Source organism: Triticum urartu, chromosome 6A (genome assembly GCF_056163025.1).
Source record: "Triticum urartu cultivar PI428250 chromosome 6A, HENAU_Tu73, whole genome shotgun sequence".
NCBI classification, from domain to species: domain Eukaryota; kingdom Viridiplantae; phylum Streptophyta; class Magnoliopsida; order Poales; family Poaceae; genus Triticum; species Triticum urartu.
This window is the reverse complement of record NC_141878.1, coordinates 269,984,251-270,000,107: the sequence shown is the minus strand read 5'-3', so window position 1 is coordinate 270,000,107 and position 15,857 is coordinate 269,984,251. Positions and strand designations below refer to the sequence as shown.

General features: G+C 48.6%; 1 pseudogene; it reads right to left on the bottom strand.

Annotated features, from left to right (window-relative positions):
• Positions 1-11,293: 11,293 nt before the first annotated feature.
• LOC147964977 (uncharacterized) overlaps positions 11,294-15,857 on the bottom strand; it is a 46,184-nt pseudogene continuing 41,620 nt past the window's right edge.

Below are 15,857 nucleotides of genomic sequence, written 5' to 3'. Positions count from 1 at the left end.
ACGAACCAAGATAGTGATTGTGTATGCGGTAACAACGTTGTGACACAAGGGATGATACCAATATATGCAACAATGATGTGTGTATTCTATGGGAGGTATGATCACTAATGTGCACAAGTCTCGTTGCCGGCAATACTCAAAGGCTAGTCTCGATGGGTAAGCAACGCAAAGGAGTAAAGCTATGATGGCTGTCGGTGTCAAAACCGGCGGATCTCGAGTAGGGGGTCCCGGACTGTGCGTCTAGGCCAGATGGTAACAGGAGACAGGGGACACTTTGTTTTACCCAGGTTCGGGCCCTCTCGATGGAGGTAATACCCTACTCCTACTTGATTAATATTGATGATATGGGTAGTACAAGAGTAGATCTACCACGAGATCAAAGAGGCTAAACCCTAGAAGCTAGCCTATGGTATGATTGTTGTGTATGGAGTTGATTGCCTACGGACTACAACCCTCCGGTTTATATAGACACCGGATAGGGTTAGGCTTACACAGAGTCGGTTACAATGGTAGGAGATCTTGAATATCCGCATCGCCAAGCTTGCCTTCCACGCCAAGGAAAGTCCCATCCGGACACGGGACGAAGTCTTCAATCTTGTATCTTCATAGTCCAGGAGTCCGGCCGAAGGTATAGTCCGGCTACCCGAACACCCCCTAATCCAGGACTCCCTCAGTAGCCCCCGAACCAGGCTTCAATGACGATGAGTCCGGCGCACAGATTGTTCGGCATTGCAAGGCGGGTTCCTCTCCAAATCTTGTGTACCTGTAGGAATAATGTCCGATTTTTTTAATGTAGTCCTCCTCGGCTTCCATGCCCAATAATGGCCGTCTTCCACGTGTTCAAACAAATCCGAAAAGCCGGGCATTTTACATCCACACCCCTAGCCGTATAAACGAGCCGCCTATTTAACGGGATGGGGATTTAGGTCCAAACCACATCTTCTCCTTTCCGCGAGTTATCATCAGAGCACTTCCAGCAAAGGTCCATTCCAACATGACCAGCCATCGCAGCTCCTCCCCTCGCCCCTTCGGTCCCAAACCCGGGGACTGGGAGAGTTGCACCATCCTGCATAGCAAGTTAGCGTCACTTCAGGCCCAGGGATACCTCCCTCAGGCATGCATGGTCCCGGTCCGAGCCGGTCTCGCCACCTATAATGGCGGAAAACAAGCGGAGAACACCCCCAATCCTTCTAAAGGAGAGCGGGTGTGCCTCGTCCCCTATCTAATAAGGGGACTGGGATTTCCAATTCACCCATTTCTCTGCGGGCTTCTGGAGTTCTACGGCCTCCAGCTGCATAATCTCACGCCTGCCTCCGTATTGCACATTGCGGGTTTCGTCGCCCTCTGCGAGCTATTTTTAGGCGTTGAGGCTCATTTCGCGCTGTGGAAGAGGTTATTCTGCCTGGTGCCCCATTCTGAAAAGGGGTCCATATATCAAGTGGGCGGAGCCGAAGTATGGCGCATCATCAGGACCGGATACCTATCCGGAACCCCAAAGAAGGCGTCCAAGGACTGGCCTTCGGAATGGTTTTACATAGATGACGTCCCGCCACCGGACCCTATCCGGGTTGGTCTCCCTGAGTTCAACAATGCTCCATTGAAGGAACGCTTGAGCTGGCGTCCGCGGAGCTCTCAGAGAGAAAGTGACAGAGACGTCCTTTACCTGATGGGCCGGATAAGACTGTTGGCTCATTCCGGAGTAACCATGATTGGAGTCATGGTCGCATGCATTATGCGGGGGGTGCAGCTGCTTCAATATAGAGGCCACCCCATGTGGGATTTCAACGGGGAGGATGACGCCACATGTTACGGTCGTAAGGGGCCGGACTCAGCCGCCGCCTTAGTAAAGATCTTATCCTCTTTGTATAAGGGAGAAAAGGAGGAATTCCTCCGCGTCAATCCGCAGGCCAGATTCAGTATGTACGATCCTCCAAGTTGGGTAAGTGAACAATTGCACTTGCCCGTTTGTTTTATACTCCCATGGTTAGATAGGTAGTCTAACGACTTCAATGCAGGAACTGCGACAGGAGGTAAAGGACATAACCTGCCGCCCTCCACAGCCCGAGGACCTAGAACGGTCCCTCAATCCGGACTCCGAAGAGGATCCGGACATATCGGTGGATCTTATCGACGGGGTGTTCCATCAGCTAAGCAAGGGCAATACCTTGGTAGCCATCATGGCTGATTACCCAGGGTTAATTCCGGCCTCCCAAGTGACAGAAACCGGAGTCTCATTCCCTTGAGAGAGATTGCACTCTCGCGTATTCCGGTGTTTCTGACGACAACCGTGTTTTGCAGGAGAGTTTTCCGAGGTAGGAGGCCGAACCTGCGGCGGCTAGCCAACGAGGGGCTGCAGGGCCCCGTGGGGCAAAAAGGAATGAAGTCCAGACTGAGATGCCGGCGCAAAGGTATAGCGCACCCTCTGTTTCCATGGTGTTATTCTGTCAGGGCATATTTAACGTTCGTGCTCTCTTCAGAACGAAGAGACCTCGCCGGACTACATCCGGAGAGGTTGCCAATCGCGCCTCCACCAGCCAGGCTCGAATGGCTGGCCAGGAAGCGGAGGCGAGCACAAGGCACGTACCGGATGCTCCTCCGATAGAGGATGAAGACAGGTTGTCTGCCACAAATTCTGAAGTGGAGAGTGCCATGAACCACAGGCGTCGCCGGACAGTTCTACGCGACGCTTGTTTCTCCCAAGAGGCTTTAGATGCCTTTAATTCGGGAGATGCGTACCTCCGTGCCGCTCAAAATGGTTTAGCCAGAGCCACGGAGCAGTATGTAGAAGACATACGGGTAAGAAAATTTTGGTCAAATATATATATACCAGTAGCCCCCGAGACATGAAACAGTTAGAGCAACTGATTTAAGGATCTTTTAATATGCAGGTTCTTACATAGAAGAATACTGTACTGTCCCAGGAGATGGAAAAGTGCAAGGCCCAACTAGAGGCCGCACTAGCCGCAGCAGGGGAGTCCAAAGAGACCCCCTCAGGTAAGATACACTTTGAAAGATTAGTATTGTGCGGTGTGGGTGTAAATCTGACAAATCATATTGCAGATGGCGCCGGACTCGATACGGACAAACAACAACTCTTACGCCAGCTAAAGGCCGGTGAGAGTATGTTGACAAGGGTGAGGCGAGAGAAGAATGATCTTCAGGATGCCAACACCAAGCTGGACGTCGAACTTAAAGATGCTCGTGGCCAGCTGTCGGACTCCACGAAGGAGAATCAGCGGCTTCGACGCGGCATTTTTAGTAAGTGCTTGAACGAACTTTGAAAAAGGAGTTCGGCGAAGAAGTCGACTAACAGAGTAATGTCTGTAGGTATGCTCACAGGTCGTCCTGCAGAGGAGATGCCGGGTTCTACGGGTGACCTTCTTCCCGAACTCATATAACTGCATGAGCGAATTCGGCAGGCGATGCGAGGTGTTGCCCAAGCCTTATGGCCTGCCCACTCCATGCCCGAGGACCTTGGAGAGCTTGCGGAGAAGCTGAAGGGAGCTCGGCGGCGCTTCCGGTTGTGGAAGATATCGGCCTGCCGACAAGGCGCTAGGGAAGCCTGGGCCATGGTGAAGACCCGTTTTACGAAGTCTGACCCAAACCACATGGCCGAGGTCGAACCAGTGGGGCCTGACGGGAAGGAGATCCCTGTGAGCTTAGTATACAGCCAAGTAGAGTTGGCCGCGAAGTATTCCCAGCAGGACTGTAAATTAGACAGCCTGTTAGATGGTATAGAAGAGGAATACAATCAGTCAGAATGACTATGTAATTTTGAATTGACATGTGTAATGCCTTCTAGCCGGATTGTAGATCATTTGTCGTTGCTGACCTTTTCGCTTCGACCTCGGGACCTGACGGTCCGGAGTGTGTCCGAATACCATAGCGGTTATATAAGAACCGTGGTATGCATGGAGACCAGGCGTAGGGGTCATTAGTGCTTTATCAGACAAGTGCCCGACTAGTTATGTAATATTACATGGTTAGTAAGAAACATCTTCCAGAGAGAATAGTTCCGTTAGGGGTTCCTTTTGCTGGGAGGCATGCCCTAAAGTGCATGTCCGGACTGCGTAAAAAGACGCAGAAAAAAGCATCTGGGGGTGCATATAAAAAAAGAAAAAAGATCATCTTTTATCGCACCGACCGAATATTCCCTTAAGAACGCTAGCTTTCGGCTTCACCCAGTCTAAGGTACACATCCGGCTGACCCGGCAGTAACAATCACAGAGGTGCTCCCTTTACCACCTAGCCGAACAATCGGGAACGTAGGGGTAAGCACAGGAGCCAGGCAACCCAGCTTGGCCAAAACTTAAGTCATATCGATGCATATAATGGTGAAGAAAAAGGTACATGCGGAAGTTTGACGCATGTGTTGGGCGTGAAGCCCGTATAAATAAGCTTCTGTTAAAGAAGCCCCCAGGTTTAGTGAGCGCGAGTGGCGCGTCACTAGATAAGCCTTTAAGGGCTATAAAAGAAAAGAAGGGAAGGAGAGAAATGTAAGATAGAAAAATGCAAAAAATGGACAGAGGAAGGAGATGAACACAGAGTCCGGCGCTAGGCATAGAACTTCGGAGACGGGTGGCGTTCCACGGGTTCGGCTCGAGTCGGTTATCCGATGCATCTCGCAGGCGGTACGCCCCGCCAGTCAGGACTTGGTCGATTATGAATGGACCTTCCCACCTGGGCTTGAGTTTGTCCTTTTTCTTATCCGGCAGGCGTATAACTAGTTCACCAACATTGTAATTTTTGGCCCGTACTTCTCTGCTTTGATATCTTCGGGCCTGCTGTTGATAAAATGCGGAACGGGCTTTTGCCACGTCGCGCTCCTCCTCCAGGGCGTCCAAGTTGTCCTGCCAATCGAGCTCGGCTTCTCTTTCTTCGTACATGCGCACTCTAGGTGAGTCATGAATTATGTCGCAGGGCAGAACTGTCTCTGCACCGTACACCATAAAAAATGGTGTGTATCCGGTGGTGCGATTTGGCGTGGTCCGCAGCCCCCATAGCACGGAGTCGAGCTCCTCTACCCAGTGCGTGTTAGATTCCCTGAGGGACCGCACCAGTCTGGGTTTAATGCTGCTAATGATAAGACCATTTGCACGTTCGACCTGGTCGTTGGTTTGTGTGTGATAGACGGAAGCATAATCGAGCTTGATTCCCATGTTTTTGCACCAAAGTTTTACCTCGTCAGCGGTAAAATTTGTACCGTTATCGGTTATGATGCTGTGGGGGACGCCATAACGGTGTACAACCCCGGATATGAAGTCTATCACAGGTCCGGATTCGTCCGTTTTAACAGGCTTGGCTTCTATCCATTTGGTGAATTTATCCACCATGACCAGTAAGTATTTTTTCCTATGGGTCCCACCTTTAAGGGGTCCGACCATGTCAAGCCCCAAGACCGAAAAAGGCCAGGTGATGGGTATAGTTTGGAGTGCGGTGGGTGGCATATGGCTTTGGTTGGCAAAAAGTTGGCAACCAGCGCATCGTTGGACTAAGTCCTGAGGGTCTGCCCGGGCCGTCGGCCAATAAAAGCCTGTACGGAAAGCCTTGCTAACAAGGGACCAAGCAGCGGCGTGGTGACCACCGAGTCCGGCATTAATTTCAGCCAGAAGGTTCCGCCCTTCCTCTTCGGAGATGCACCTTTGAAGGACTCCGGTAGTGCTTTTCTTATAAAGCTCTCCCTCATGGACTCTATAGGCTTTAGATCGCCGCACTATGCAGCGGGCCTCGTTTTGGTCCTCTGGGAGTTCCTGCCTAGTAAGGTAGGCTAGGAATGGTTCTGTCCACGGGGCGATGACCGCCATTATTACGTGGGCTGAAGGTGTAATTTCATTAGCAGAGCCTCCAATTGTGTCAGATTGTTTGGCGTTGAGTGGTGCGGCTGTGTCCGGGCTGTTATTTACGGGTTCCCCCTCCCATGTTATGGATGGCTTGAACAATCTTTCCAAAAAGATGTTGGGGGGACTGCATCGCGTTTTGCTCCGATGCGTGCCAGGACGTCCGCTGCTTGATTGTTTTCTCGGGCTATATGGTGAAACTCCAGCCCTTCGAACCGAGCTGACATTTTTAGGACGGCGTTGCGGTAAGCTGCCATTTTTGGGTCCTTGGCGTCGAAGTCTCCATTTTTTTGGGATATCGCGAGGTTTGAATCCCCGCGTACCTCTAGGCGCTGGATACCCATGGATACTGCTATCCGGAGACCATGTAGGAGGGCCTCATATTCGGCTGCATTGTTGGAATCCATGTACATGATCTGGAGCACATATTGGACTGTGTCTCCTGTGGGGGACGTCAGGACGACGCCAGCCCCTAGTCCGGCCAACATTTTGGAGCCGTCGAAATGCATAATCCAGTTTGAATATGTGTCGTACTCTTTAGGGAGCTCGGCCTCCGTCCATTCTGCGACGAAGTCGGCCAAAACTTGCGATTTAATAGCTCGCCGTGGCTTATAGGTTATATCGAACGGGAGAAGCTCGATGGCCCATTTTGCAATCCGGCCCGTTGCGTTGCGGTTGTTGATAATATCGTTGAGTGGTACTTCCAAGGCTACTGTTATGGAACACTCTTGAAAGTAGTGTCGTAGCTTCCGGGATGCCATGAATACCGCGTATGCAATCTTTTGATAATGCGGGTACCGTGATTTGCATGGAGTGAGGACAGTGGATACGTAGTAGACCGGCCTTTGAAGGGGGAATTTGTGTCCGTCCGTTTCCCGCTCGACAACGAGCACTGCGCTGACAACTTGATGTGTTGCTGCAATGTACAATAACATTGGTTCGCCGGTGTTCGGTGCGGCCAGGACTGGGTTTGTTGCCAATATGGCTTTTATTTCATCAAGTCCGGCCGTGGCGGCCTCCGTCCACTCGAAGTGTTCGGTGCGCCGAAGGAGGCGATAGAGGGGTAGTGCCTTTTCTCCCAAGCGGGAGATGAAGCGGCTTAAAGCCGCCACGCATCCGGTTAATTTTTGTATTTGTTTGAGGTCCTTTGGGATATCTAATTGTGACAAAGCTCGGATCTTGGCTGGATTTGCTTCAATTCCTCTACCGGATACAATGAAGCCCAAGAGCTTTCCGGCTGGAACGCCGAAGACGCATTTTTCCGGATTGAGCTTGATGTCATATTTTCAGAGGTTATCGAATGTAAGCCTCAAGTCGTCTATTAGAGATTCGACATGTCTTGATTTGACGACCACATCATCCACATACGCCTCCACTGTTTTGCCGATCTGATTTGCCAGACATGTCTGGATCATGCGCTGATATGTTGCGCCGGCGTTCTTCAGCCCGAAGGGCATTGTGTTGAAGCAGAATGGGCCGTATGGTGTGATGAATGCTGTTGCAGCTTGGTCTGATTCTGCCATCTTGATTTGATGGTAACCGGAGTATGCGTCGAGGAAACACAACGAGTCGTGTCCTGCGGTGGCATCGATAATTTGATCGATACGGGGGAGGGGGAAGGGATCCTTTGGGCAAGCCTTGTTAAGGTCTTTAAAATCGACACACAGGCGCCAGGATTTGTCCTTCTTTGGTACCATCACCAAGTTTGCTAGCCAGTCCGGATGTTTTATGTCTCTAATGAATCCGGCCACCAATAGCTTGGCTAGCTCCTCTCCCATAGCCTGTCTCTTGGGTTCGGAAAAACGCCGAAGGGCTTGTTTGACAGGTTTGAATCCTTTTAGGATATTTAACCTGTGTTCGGCAGCCTGCGTGGGATCCCTGGCATGTCTGAAGGGTGCCATGCGAAAATGTCCCAGTTCTCTCGTAGGAACTCTCGCAGTGCGGTGTCTACATCAGGGTTCAGTCGTGCCCCGATGGAAGCTGTTTTATTGGGGTCCGTTGGATGGACCTGGAATTTGACTATTTCGTCAGCTGGCTTGAAGGATGTGGATTTGGATCTCTTATCGAGTATCACATCATCCCTGTTAACCGTGGAGCGCAGCGTAGTCAGTTCCTCGGCCGCTAAGGCTTCGGATAGTGCCTCAAGGGCTAATGCGGCCGTCTCATTTTCGGCGCGGAGTGCTATGTCCGGATCACTAGCTAGAGTGATAATTCCATTTGGCCCGGGCATCTTAAGCTTCATGTACCCGTAATGGGGTATTGCTTGGAAGATTGTGAATGCTTCCCGCCCTAGTAAAGCGTGATGTCCGCTCTTAAACGGGGCCACCTGAAACGTGACTTCTTCGGACCTGTAATTATCCGGCGTGCCGAAAACCACATCTAGTGTGATTTTTCCTGTGCAGCGCGCTTCCCGACTGGGGATTATTCCTCTAAAGGTTGTGCTGCTTCGCTCGACGCGGTTCCAGTCTATTTCCATTTTTTGAAGGGTTTCCTCATAAATGAGGTTCAATCCGCTGCCTCCATCCATGAGCACCTTGGTGAGGCGAAAGCCGTCCACTATGGGACTGAGGACCAATGCGGCTGGTGCTCGGGCTGTTCGGAATCTAGGTTCATCACTTGCATTGAAGGTAATGGCAATGTCGCTCCATGGATTTATTGTTGCAACTTGATAGACTTTGGCGAGGCTGCGGAGTGTTCTTTTTCGCCTATTGTTTGATGTGAAAGTCTCGAAGACCGTGAGAGCGGTACTGGTGTTCTTGGGCTGGTTTTCTGCGGCCTCCAGAATTAAGAGATCCTCGCCAATTTTGGCCACCTGCCGGAGTATCCAACATGCTCTAAGGCTGTGAGTTGGTGTGGCGTCCTCTGTACTGTGAATTCTACAGGGTCCATCAAGCCACCTTTCCAGTACAGTTCCATACCCTATAGAGGGTTTTGGCTTTTTGGTGTTTATCCCGGGTGTCCTATGATGATGCACCCTCTTAGTTCAGACGGGATTACTATTCAAGGCCGGATTATCCCAAAATTTTATTTCAGTTTTCCAGGCGCTTTCCATCGCACAATATTTTTGTACTATGGACGCCAAGTCAGCGAAGCGTGTAATATCACAACGACTTATGGCGTTAAGGATTCCCTTGTCCGTGCAATCACTGCAAAAAATTGATATTGCGTCTTCCTCGCGGCAATCCTTTATCCTGTTCATAACCAGGAGGAATCTGGCCCAGTAATGATGTACTGTTTCCTCGGGCCTCTGCCTGATTTGGGAGAGATCGCTTATGTTCAGGTGGGCGGGTGTCGTTGAATCTGAAACCTCACCCAATCCAAGATTCGGAGGCCGAAGAGTTTCCGAACTCTGAAGTTCAGATTCTTGGATGTTGTCCAACGAATCTAGCCCGTTGCCTGATCCTAAGCTCAGGTCTTGAGTTACATCCTCCCCTCCGCGGGTATCTGGCTTGGAGGAGTCGGGAATTCGGACGTAGCTAGTCCTTAAAATAGATGAAGGGTCGCCGCACTGCGCCTTTACCATGGCAACGTGGTAGGTGACTTGGGGGAGAGTTAATTTCTCTTAGATCGGGTTTAAGCCCAACCTGGTCGTAATCCGTAGCGACCCCCAGGGCGGCGATGCGATCCAAGAGCTCGTTTACGGAAGAGAGCTCCATTGGATCTAGCTGCTCGACGAGCTCCGAGCTGACGTGTAGGTTGCTTTTGATGACCCGAGAGGTCAGCGTCGGCGCAACAGCCGAACAGGCGGTCATGAGGAAACCACCTAGTTGGAGGGTTTGGCCGACAGCCAAGGCTCCCTTAGCAACGGCGCCGTCTTTAAAGACGGGAGGAGGCATCCTTCCTGATTGTGACGGCACAGAGGAACTCTCAATGAAAGCACCAATGTCGGTGTCAAAACCGGCGGATCTCGGGTAGAGGGTCCCGGACTGTGCGTCTAGGCCGGATGGTAACAGGAGACAGGGGACACTTTGTTTTACCCAGGTTCGGGCCCTCTCGATGGAGGTAATACCCTACTCCTACTTGATTAATATTGATGATATGGGTAGTACAAGAGTAGATCTACCACGAGATCAAGGAGGCTAAACCCTAGAAGCTAGCCTATGGTATGATTGTTGTGTATGGAGTTGATTGCCTACGGACTACAACCCTCCGGTTTATATAGAAACCGGATAGGGTTAGGGTTACACAGAGTCGGTTACAATGGTAGGAGATCTTGAATATCCGCATCGCCAAGCTTGCCTTCCACGCCAAGGAAAGTCCCATCCGGACACGGGACGAAGTCTTCAATCTTGTATCTTCATAGTCTAGGAGTCCGGCCGAAGGTATAGTCCGGCTACCCGAACACCCCCTAATCCAGGACTCCCTCAATGGCTATCAATGTAATGGCAAGAGTGATATGTCCAATACCAAGATGAGGTTACCGCACTTGCTTATGGTTGAAGGTTTCAAAAGGATGAGATTATAGTTGTTTTCGTAGTGTACGGTCTTCAGTACATTGGCGAAGATGCCGCTGCACCGTGGACGGAGTTGTCAAAGTAGCGGAAATCGTCGAAGATGTGCGAACTTTTTGTCTATGCTGGAAGGTCCGGGCAAGACGGAAGGTCCGGGTCCGGAGGTTCCGGTGCGGCCGGAAGGTCCGGGCGTGTCCGGAAGGTCCGGTGGTCACGAAACTGGCAAGAACAGAGAAGTGGGGATCGTTGACTTGGGCGGAAAAACTTGAGGAAAAACCCAAATCCGCAGGGGAAAAGCACGGAAATTGGAGGAAAAGAAGGGTGGGGAGGCTAGATCTACGAGCCACACACAAAACTCACGGATCAAATCCAACAAAACTTCAAGACACCAACAAATCACAAAAAAAATTGGGGCTAATTTTGGTGGGGATTTTTGGATTAGGATGAAAAACAACAAAATTAGGCTAGAAACACAATGGGGAGGCTCCGAAATTGTGATCAATGTGGTTCATGATACCAACATGATGTAGAGTAGAACCCTAATCGCCCGATCTTTCACGAAAGGAGCGGAATCCCGCGATGAACACGAAGAACACAAAGGGGAAAACGAGGGAAACACAAGGGAAATAGGAGAGGAACACTCAAACCAACAAGATAGTCACACACGTGCTAGATCCCCGAATACATAGGGTAAGATACATGATCCACGATCAACTAGGGACGATACACGATAACCGGTCTTCTCTGTGAGGAGGTCTTGACGTTCTTCCCTAAAGAGGGGTCTTGAATCCGCTTGGGGAATCTTATCCGAGGAGGTGTGATCTCCGAGGAGAAGGTAACCAAGTGGATGAGCAAAGCTCTCACACAATCATGAGCTATCTCTTTGCTAACCCTAAAATGTAGGTAGGAGAAGAGTATTTATAGTCTAGGTGACGAAAGGGTACACGGGCCTCGGCCCAAGTCGCTGCGCGCAGGCAGGGCCGGAGGTTCCGGGGAGGGTCCGGCCTAACCCGAGAGTTGGCGCGGGTGGAGCTGGGTTGGCATCCGGGGGCTAAAAGGTCCATGCTGGCTGAAGGTTCCGGGCACCGGAAGGTCCGGGACGGGTTCCGGGCTAACCACAGAGTTGGCACGCCTGGGCTGGTCGAAGTCGTCGGAGGCCGGAAGCTCCGGGTCGGCCCAAAGGTCCGGGGGCCGGATGTTTCGGGCTCTGGCCGGAGGTTCCAGGCTGTCCAGAGTGTTGATGCCTGTCTCTTCTTCTACAGCCCTCGGCTCCGTGTCTTGAGCGTTGTACCTGATCACAAATAGCATCTTGGACTTAGGCAGTAGCATGTCTCACTTGAAGAGGAGGGAAACTCAAGTAGGAATGATGTCACCTCGGATTGAATAGCACGTGCCCTAGCTCTTGTCATGGTCCCACTTGGAGCTTGGATAGTTGAGGTGGCGTCCATGGGGATGGTCGTGGGATGCTTCGCATCATGTTGTCAATACATGCCCTCAGTGTGATGAATCAATTCATTCAGCACAGACCGACATTGTTCCAACTACTACTGCTGAAGAAGTTGTGAAATCATTTGTTGTGACTGACCCTCAAGACTCAACTAGATCTCCAATACCAGTGTTTGATGTTAGACCGAAGAAGATAAATCTTCAACCAATTCCAGGCATGGCAAAAATTGGCAGAAGCCTCAGACGACCTCAGTTTGACAAGGCCAAATTCTTTGAAGACAAGAATTTCTTCATCTACAAGTCACCATATGACTCATCCAAGACCAGGCACTTGCGCTTCTAGACCAAGATGCAAATGAAATACTATGCTTCATTGTTGTTTGATAAGAACAAGATCTTCTCGCATCGGCATATTCCTCATGTGGACATGGAGTCTATTCCATGCTTCCGGCCAGTGTTGGTTGTTCTTCATGATGTTGGGCTGCTTAGCTTCTACTCATAAGTCTGCGATCGGAATCAAGAGCTAATTCTTCAGTTCTACACTATTGTGCACTTCTCAAGAAATGTTGATTCCATTGCTACATGGGCTCTGGACTGGACAACTGAAAACACTCATTATAAAGCACCAGTTGACGAACTACTTCAGGCCCTTCCAGTAGATCCACCCTTTGAAGAAGCGGGGAAGATCTATGAGGAACCTGAGCTACCATGTCATCTGATGCAAGTGCTAATGAAGCCATTGGCTGAAGGAGAAGCTCCAGGGACTACCTTCTTGGTGAAGTATTTGCTCTATGTGCCTAGAACTTCCTACAAGATATTTGCCTCAGTCCCATCAAAGGGCACAACTATGCAACTGAAGAAGTTGTGGGAGTCATGAAGAATATGCTCTTCCATATCATACATGGTACTCCCACTAACATCCATGATTTCTTCATGAGGAGTTTGGTCACAGTGGCCCAATCACCCTTTGATCTGAAGTTGTATGCTCCATGGATCATGAGATTCATCATATCCCGGTTTTCAATTCACCACAATGCTGACTGTCAAGATCATCTCAGCTATCTGCCTAAAGTAGAAGTTCTTCAGAGCGCAATCTCCTCAATTCTTGGCTAGGGAAAGGATGTCATTGATGAAGGAATTTGTCCCCTTGATGGAAAATATTGTCAGCCTGTCTCCAACTCCACATGTGATGAAAATGCTAGTCAGGACACTGTTGCAAAAGTGTCAAGGCCATCTCCTCAACCGGAAGCACCATGTGTCTTGACTAACCGTGAATTCCTCATCAACTTGCACCAGAAAGTAGACAAGAATCGTGAATAGGTTAAGCGTCTACTTGGTGCCATCAATGCAAATATGTTTGTGATGCATAACTCTGTTTGAAGAAATCACTATTATGCCCACGAGATCTTTGATAGAACATGGGCCATACTATCACACTTAAAGTCAGATGAAGAACTTGTTGCTATGGAATTCCAGATGAAGTTTGATTGGGCTAATCCGCCCAAGAAGAAGTTCAAGAAGCTTCAAGTTCCTTCGTGATCTGTTGATTAAAATGAAGACATTGAAGACACTAAGGCTGGTCCTTCTGCTTCGCGTGACCCTGACAACAACGCTGGCGCTCCTCCGACTTCGTCATGATATTCTACAGGGGCATTAGTTCTTAGTTTCATCTCCTTTTGGTCATTTGATGACAAAGGGGGAGAAATCTGAGTTATTCTTCAAGCAGGTCGTTATATGGGATGTTTTTGCTGAGTTGCAACTCTTGAGCTTGATTTGATTTGCTCTTTGATGAGTTGTAACTTAAATAACTGTTGGTTGTCTGACTCTTATGCTACTATTTATATGCATGCCTTGATCTTAAATATATTTGCTCATGCATGCACAATTTCTACAGACACCAATTTTCATCATGCATTCAAATTCTTCAATCTCTTATGATCATGCATGATTGGATTCCAAGATATAGGGGGCGATCTCCGCAATTTCAGCCTACCATGTGCATTTGCACTCTGAAACAAATTCTTCATATGCACATCTTCAGGGGGAGTTCCTCGATATCTTGTAGCCAATTTCTTCATACTCTGTACTTACACTTCCATTATTTACTCCCGTTGAAAACCTAACTGATTTGTCAAAAATCACCAAAAAGGGGGAGATTGTAAGTGCATCAAGTGCCCCCTTAGTGGATTTGGAGTATTGAAGACAAATAGGTTGAGGGACTAACGTTTTTGTGAGTGTACACAGGAGATATAGTCCCTGAAGATTTGGTTTATAACCCATGGAAGACGACTCCTAAAAATAATATTTCTTCAAGTGAAGAATTTGGTGATCAAATTGGTACGACCTTTAAAGAAATTGATGTGAGGACTTGAAGCTTGAAGACTTTTGTTTTTATAGTTTCTTTCTTCTTATTTTTGAGTCACAGGTAAAATCGTACTATTAAAGGGGTCTAGGTGAATCATAGTTCACATTTCCAAAGTGATGCTCAAACCTATACATACACAAGCTGCTTCGAGTGAAGCCTTTGGAAATATCCAAAACAACTAATTAATTTGGTCAGGCTAAGGAGTTAGGATTTCGCCAGTGCGATCTGCCTATCGTGAGGAAATTGAGTGCCCCGACAAAATTGAGAGTTCAATTTTCCGATCGCTGTTGCGCTGCAGGCTAACTGTCGAGTGGATCTTTATCCTGACAACAGTCCTATCTTAGAAGGGCATTTATGACAATTCATGTCAGGTTGCCCTATTAATAAATATCCGCCCCCCACAACCACTTGTTCGTTGGCTGCTCAGAGAGAACTTTACATTTGTCATTTGGGAGCAATGCATCCTCTGACGACTTTGAGAGAATCCTAAGTGAGGAAAAAGCCACCAGAGCCAAAGGGATTGAGCATCACTGAAGAGATTGATCTGTGTGATCTGACACCTATTACCTTTTAAGACTGTCATTATTCCAGAGAGTTAGGCATCATGTTCTGAGCACCCAAGATTCATTGTAGTGTGCCGGTGAACAAGTCTGTGAAGGTTTTTTAAGCCTACCTTGAAGACTTACCACGAGTGATTGGGCGAGGTTTAGGTGACCTTACCTCAAGAGTAATACAATGAGGACAGTGTCTCCTTAGAGTTTTTCTTAGCACATCAACCAGACATATAGTTGATACAACAACTGGAACTGCTCTACCAAATAGCTATGTTTACATCGAGCCTACCTAGTTTAAAATTCCTGAACCTTACCTTTCCGTTATTCCTCTGCTGAAGAACCTGTGATCTATCTTCTGATGAATTTGAACTGAAGACTTTCATCATGTAGTTTTTCATTTCTTCAGTTCATCTTCTTCATGCTTGTATGCTTGTATGATTGCATGTTCTTCATCTATATGTATCGTGTATGCATGCTCTCTATTTATGTGATGATTAAGTTTCCTCGCGTTTTTATTTCTTCAGTCTCATCTTCATCAAATTCATCAGAGTTTAACGAATTTCTAAAGATCTCCGTTTCACCCCCCCCCCCCTCTAGGAGTAAACCTACGCTTTCAGGTTTAAATAAATTTACAAGATCACAAGAACCATTATCACCCTAATCATGATCATTGCAACAAGTAGTGGACATAACAAAACTATCATCCCCAAGCTTGTGTCTTTGCATATAATTAGCACAATTGACATTAATAGAACTAGGTTGATAGAGGCAAACGTGTCCCGTCATTCGATGAGATGGTGGCTATCGTTTTCTGTGGGAGTCGACTTTGACAATTCGACTACGAACGTGCGAGACATCGCGCCTTAGCAATCGCTAAATCAACTTCCGAGGGTTATTGACCACGCCGGAGCACGATCAACCTAACCATGAGGGTCTGTTTCCTGCGAGCAAAAAAAGAACAAGCAAGAAACTGAGATTGCAATCTGGATATTGTGAATATAAGATGAAAGCTTTATTGATCAAGGTGGGGTTCTGTGACGCCTTTGTCTAGTCGTTGAACACAAACGAAGTACGCGAAGTTGCAGCTATGGCGAAGTTTAATCTAAACAAAACCCAAAGTCCAAATGACGCCCTAAGGGCTGTATATATGGAGGAAGAGGGGGTGATTTCGTGGCCCTTGGAGTAGGGGTCCGAAACCAACCCT